A 6,661-nucleotide genomic window follows, 5' to 3' on the forward strand; every position below is an offset into this window, starting at 1 on the left:
ATTCAGGCCTTAAGAGTTGACTATTCCACCTCAATCCTGACTGGCCCCCCATGTTTTACCCACTGTAAATTTGTGGTAACCCAAAACTCTCTTGCCCATGACCTTACCCACACCACATCCTTTTCATCTGTCACCTCGATCTTCAATGACCCACACTGGCATCAATTTTAAGATCCTCCTCCTTGTTTTAAAATACATCCAAGGCCAGCTGCCACATGCAGACTCGATGGGCCGAAGGGCTTTTCTGCACTGTATGCCACTATGACATGTCCATGCCAAAATTTTCCTCTCCACTGAAATCATGTAGAGTTTATCTGAGCGTCCAGTGCTATAACCTCGTCAAAGTTAAAAGTTACCCCCAAGTGGAAACATGTGAAACGTGTATGGCACAGCTCGGTCCTACTTTCTCTGGATTTTCAGAGCCTTAATAGCAGTTCTTAAAAATGGCGGAAGGTTCTCAAAAAAAGGTAGGTTGAGTGCGGTGTGGGGGTAGGTGCTCACTAAGACTTTTCTGAGCAACATAAGTGCTTTTCCTCTGAGTCTCACAAAACTCTTCTGGCGTATGATAGTCCCCTGCATCTGCATCCCCTCACAGGCCTTACCTGCTGGTGACCCCATGTGGTAGTTCCTAAACAGACAGGAAATTGTGGTGGAGTGCCCATTTGGCACCCATAGCTCGCCAAAAAAATTAATGAGATAAGATATAGGAGCAGAATTAGGCCATTCAGCCCCGATCTGAACCTGAAACTGGGTTGAGCCTCCCAATTGCTCCATTGAGGACAGAGGCGGACTATCAATGAAACACATCGTGCCTAGGCACAGAACCCCAACCAATGGGGGAGCCCCATGCTGCCTGGTGGCTTTGGGGCACCAGAGCCTGAGAGCTCTGATAGGCTCATTTGTATTTCTTGAGCCTATCAACAACCAATGCAGAGCAAGATCAGTCTCTGATTGGTGCAGTCTTTTGCTGCATGGAGCAAAAACAGAAAATGCTGGAAAATCTCAGCAGGTCAGACAGCATCTGTGGAGAGAGAACAGAGCCAACGCTTCGAGTCTGGATGACCCTTCGTTTTTGTTTCAGATTCCAGCATCCGCAGTATTTTGCTTTTGTCTTTTGCTGCATAATTCCAGCTTGTCCACGCCGCCAATTCACTGCTTACCCGAGCCAACTGGGGCGGATCAATGACCTCTACCCAGCCGAGCTCGAGCCTGAGCCTAAGCCCCTCCCAGGGCCCAGGCCCGGCCTCAGGCTTTGCCATGTGTGCAGAGCCTCAGTGCCCAGAAGCTGCTCCAGCTGCTGCTGGGCCCATTACTGCGGAAAGGAGCCTCCGAGTCTGGACAGGAGAGCGGGGCATCGAGAGGCTTGTGGGCGCCCGGGTGAAGCAACTGGCAGTTTGTCATCTCTCAACATCCTTTTCCCAGGGATTGAGTTGGTGATGGGACTTGAGGACTCAGAGGATCAGAAGCCAGAATCCACGTGGGCAGCAGAAAGTGACTGTGTGACTGAGGGCACAGGAGCTGGAGGCCATGACAAAACATGAATCAAAGCAAGACAGCTAAGTTTAAGAGGGGGATAGCACTGGTGCCTGATCAGGTGCTGCGTTCCTGCAGAGGAGGAAGTCCACTGTGGATATCTGTGGAGAACATTCCCTCTGAAACAGAAACTGTCCATGTGGAGCCAAGCATGAATCTGAATTTCATGTGATGCCACAGTTGCTTTCCCACTTGAAAATGGATTGCCTTGGAGAGAGTTTGGATTGGGGAACACTCAGTGTTTACACCTGTGAACAAAGCTGTGACCATGGCAACCGGTACGGTGTAAAATCTCTCTGGAACCAGGATTTCTCTGCAGATTCATTGCACAGGAACACAACTATCCCTTAATACCTGACTGCATGGTGGCACAGTGGTTATCATTTCTGCCTCTCAGCGCCAGGGACCCGCATTCAATTCCTGGCTTGGGTCACTGTCTATGTGGAGTTTGCACGTTTCTCCCCGTGTCTGCGTGGGTTTCCTCTGGGTGCTCCGGTTTCCTCCTACAGTGTGAAAGTTGTGCTGGTTAGGTGCATTGGCTCAAAAAACAGGCGCCGGAATGTGGCGACTAGGGGAATTTCACAGTAACTTCATTACAGTGTTAATGTAAGCCTTACTTATCACTAATAAATAAACCTTATTTACAGCATTCTTCCCCCCTGAAAAACTAAAAGTTCTGACTGAAAACTGTTACTACTTATTTGGGAGAGATCTAAAGTAAAGTTTATTTATTAGTCACAAGTAGGCTTACATTAACACTGCAATGAAGTTGCTGTGAAAATCCCCTAGTCGCTACACTCCGGCACCTGTTCAGGTACACTGAGGGAGAATTTAGCATGGCCAATGCAGCTAACCTGCACATCTTTTGGACTGTGGGAGGAAACTGGAACACCCGGAGGAAACCCACACAGACATAAAGAGAATGTGCAAACTCCACACAGACAGCCGGGAATCGAACCCGTATCCCTGGTGCTATGAGGCAGCAGTGCCAACCACTGTGCCACTGTGCCGCCCACATTTGTGGAAGGTTTCAATCTCATCACACCTTTTCCCAACCATATATTTGATACCATAGGTTTTTTTATAAGTAATTCTTGCTGATTGAATTTTAACTATTCAATCCAAGGGGAACATTACAGTCTAAGATCAATGTAGCTGACTTTTCCAGGCAGCTTTACTGTCTGCTTGTCAAGGTTTCTAAGTTTAAGTTACATGCTGAAAAACTGTAACATACCGTACAGATGAATAAATGAGTAACCATTAATACAAAAAAAGGGCAAGATCGTTTGTTGACTTTGTTGAAGAGAGCAGCAGTAAAGAGGATCTCCAAAAAAAATGTTTTAAAACAGCAGCAGCCCAGGCAATTTATCCAGAAAGGCAGCCTGAGCCAACAGCAAGGCCGTGAGCTTATCTGGGGGCTGGGGTGTGTGGAAGGGGATTTCAAACTAGCTAATAAGATTAATAGACAGAACACAGTCTTTCAGAGCACAAGGAATCAGTAAAGAGTTAAATATTTATTGGGCAAGCTAACACAGACAGCTTGTGGATGCAGTAAATGAATCAAAACAAATAGTTATGATTTTAAACATATATGCTGATATTTTAAATCTATTTCAAATGCATTGTTCACTTTGGTCAAGCTAAGTTACCAAAAGGCATGGCGGTAGAAGTCAATAGTTTAAAGCCAAAGGTCTGGGAACAGGTCAGTCAGCAAGTCTTATCGGGTGGCATACCTAAGAGGATATGCGTTAAGCAACATTATGAATAGATGTATTCATTGCCCAGACACTGAATAGATATGAACCTGGATGCGGGAGCACATGTCTATTCAACTTGGCAGTGAGCCGGTGGGAATGTCCATTTTGACGTTATGGTAGTGTACGCCATTACCAGGTGACAGGGATGTAGTTAGTGCCAAAACAAGAAAATATGTCTGGAATCAGTTGGACAAATAAGATATCACCATGCTGTTAAATATCTGGTTGGCTGAGGAATTTGACAGAGATTTGTATTGATATATAACTGTTAAATGGAATTGATGAAAGGCGGAATTATTGATTATGAAAAAGTATAATTGATCTGTATTTGACTCTGTAATTCAGTTCTTTCGGAGAGATTCTTTCACTCTGCTTGTGGAGCTATTTAACCCTTCGTGAGACTCCAGTTGGCTGTACGTTTGTATTGTCTTGTGTTTTCATGTTTTATGTTAAATAAATTTGTTAGTCTTTTGCACAGAGATATTTACCTTGTGAGTTTTGAATTTTCTTAGTTTCAGACACAATTGGCCACCTCTTGAAATTTCCCCATAACCGGATGTGAGGTTGCAGGGGCTGAGAAAGGGTCAAAAATTATCTGCGAAGTATGAGTCAGGAACATTTGACAAGTTCAGCAAAGCTGACAATTGAAAAATGCATCCTTACCGATGATAATGTCATTGATGATTTTGTGAAGATAAAGTGCAGAAGAAAAGTTATCTAAATTGCCATGGATTGCAACCAACTGATGAAACAAGAACATCTTAGAAATATGTCCCTCATCCATATTCTCTTGTTTCAATTCTGCTTTTTCAAATGGGAACCCTATTTGCTGGTCTGATATCATGGCTGTCACGTGCAGACAGTTATAACCGGTGAGTAACCGCCATTCCCCATCGCTCTCAATACTGGCCTTCAGAAAATCTCTTTTGGACAAAGAAAGGAATCCTACCAATGCAAAGCCTCTGATATTGGATTTAGACTGCACATTGGTTGGACGACTTGCTGCTGCACTGAACTTTCTCTGGCTCATTCTGCCCTGCACCGGCCTGTGCTGCGCTGCAGTCGTATCACTGGCTGATTTCTCCATCTCGTTGTTCAAAGGCCAGTTCCATGTTAGCTCACCTCAAGACACATAGATCACAATATTGTCCATCTCTATTGACAGGTAGGCTTGGATTTCAATTGATCAATTACAGGCTTGTTTTCAGAAGTTAAAAAGCACTAAAGCAATGAAGCAGTGATTTGTCATGTGTGTGTTTTTTTTGTATTGCAACTTGCATTGTGGATTTGAATTTGAATGAATCAATTACAGGCTTGTTTTCAGAAGTTACAAAGCGCTGAAGCAGTGAGCAGTGATTTGTGTATTTACTTTTTTGGATTCCTGTGGCTTGTGTTATGGATTTGAGTTCATAAGTTAAAGAGCATTGAACCAGTGATCTGTGTACTTTTCTGTATTTTTGTGGCTTGCATTGTGTGAGCTCAGGGTGGGCATAGTCAGGAGGGCAACTATGTCATTTGGGGCAGGGCTTGATATCACTGGGGGCGGAGCTTGACATCACTGGGTTGGAGCACCATGACACTGAGGGGGAGGAAGGGGTGTGACTTCATGGGGGTACCCTGACATGGAGGCAGAGCGTGGGGCCTCAAAAGTGTAAGTCTATCTCTGATTGAGGAGGCTCTGTGGTTGCATTGCTGATTGTGCTCTTGTTCAGAGCCCAGATCAGAGTCTCCCCTATAATTAGTTTCTATATTATTTTTTCAAATGTGCACTTTGACCTAAATCCTTCCCAGCTTGCCTTCTCTCCCCTCCTTGCTGGGCACCTAACTGCATTCCTTCCTGCACAGTAACATTCAGTGACCCCTGTTGGATACTACGATCACAAAGGGTCAAATATGGAATTCTGAGTGTGCACTGGATATTCTATTGCCCTCATTTCTCCCTCCTGTAAGACCATCCACTTCCATGCTTAGTAATTTAATGTCCATTGTCCAGTAAATATATCAGCGTGACCCATGAGTTGTAACAATGAAACTCTACGTTATGTGTATACTATAATCTCACATGTATTCTCCTGTATGTCCCTTTCACTGCTTCCGCTTGGTACTTCATAACCTGTTATCAGTCGCGTATGCTCTACCGCTTGTGCCTTATCTCTCCATGTGGTGTGATTGGATTCAGGAATAAAGTATCCAGACATTCCTGCCCTTCTGTTATGTGTCTTTAACTCACATTCAGCTCAACGAATCTCAGCATGAGTAACAACAACAACTTACCTCTACTATTATATTGAAAAGACTTTGATCTGCACTCTAAACCCCTTTCCCCAGCTACTGTATGCCTGAGACTAAACCAAACTATCCCCAACCTTGGTGGCATATTTGAAGATGAGATGATCTTCCAACCACATATCCTTTAATAAGACCACCTGTTTTCTTCCTGTCTGGAGACAATACACATCTCTTTAACCTGTGCTTAATGCTCCCTCCACCCACATTGTCTGTATCTTTAAGATCTGGCTGGTTGTAGGGATTCGCATTCTAATCAGTATTCTGTAACTTGATTTTGTGTCTCTGAGCCCTGTTTGAGAGCACATTTCCACTCCATCTGACGAAGGAGCAGCGCTCCGAAAGCTAATGGTATTTGCTACCAAATAAACCTGTTGGACTTTAACCTGGTGTTGTTAAAATTCTTACTGTGTAGAGTTTTAGACAGGGTTTGGGATTGTCTCGTCTATCAAAAGGGACGGCAGAGTGGCAGAGTGGCTAGCACTGCTGTCTCGCAGCACCAGGGACCTGGGTTTGATTCCCGGCTTGGGTCACTGTCTGGGTGAAGTTTGCACGTTCTTCCCGTGTCTGCGAGGGTTTCCTCCGGGCGCTCCAGTTTCCTCTCACAGTCCAAAGATGTGCGGGTTAGGTGGATTGGCCATGCTAAATTGCCCCTTAGTGTCCGAGGGACTAGCTAGGGTAAATGCACGAGATTATGGGGATAGGACCTGGGTGGGATTGTGGTCGGTGCTGACTTGATGGGCCAAATGGCCTCCTTCTGCACTGTAGGATTCTACAATAGTCAAGCCTATAGTTTTCATTAACCAGTACTATTTATTTACAGCATGTATCTGCACAACGGGATTTCCACATGAGGTAAGAGCTTCTGCTGTCTTCAAGATCTCTCTTACTTCTCAATCATGTGATCTGACATAATTTTAAAATCGGAATCACATATATTTCCAACGTTAAACCTTTACTCTACATTTCTCCCACAAGTCTTTATCACCACCGTATTCATATCAATCTATATCTTCCCCTTAAGTCTCATACTTTACAGGGTTAGTCTCCTGAGGTGCCTTGACCAGTCTCCCTGACTTCATTCT

The 6,661-nt window shown here is 44.5% G+C and overlaps 1 pseudogene; it reads left to right on the forward strand.

Moving 5' to 3' along the window:
- Nucleotides 1-1,058: 1,058 nt before the first annotated feature.
- LOC144502271 (programmed cell death protein 2 pseudogene) lies at nt 1,059-1,884 on the forward strand (annotated as a pseudogene).
- The last annotated feature ends 4,777 nt before the right edge of the window (nt 1,885-6,661 follow it).

This window comes from Mustelus asterias, chromosome 13, assembly GCF_964213995.1.
Source record: "Mustelus asterias chromosome 13, sMusAst1.hap1.1, whole genome shotgun sequence".
Lineage (NCBI taxonomy): Eukaryota > Metazoa > Chordata > Chondrichthyes > Carcharhiniformes > Triakidae > Mustelus > Mustelus asterias.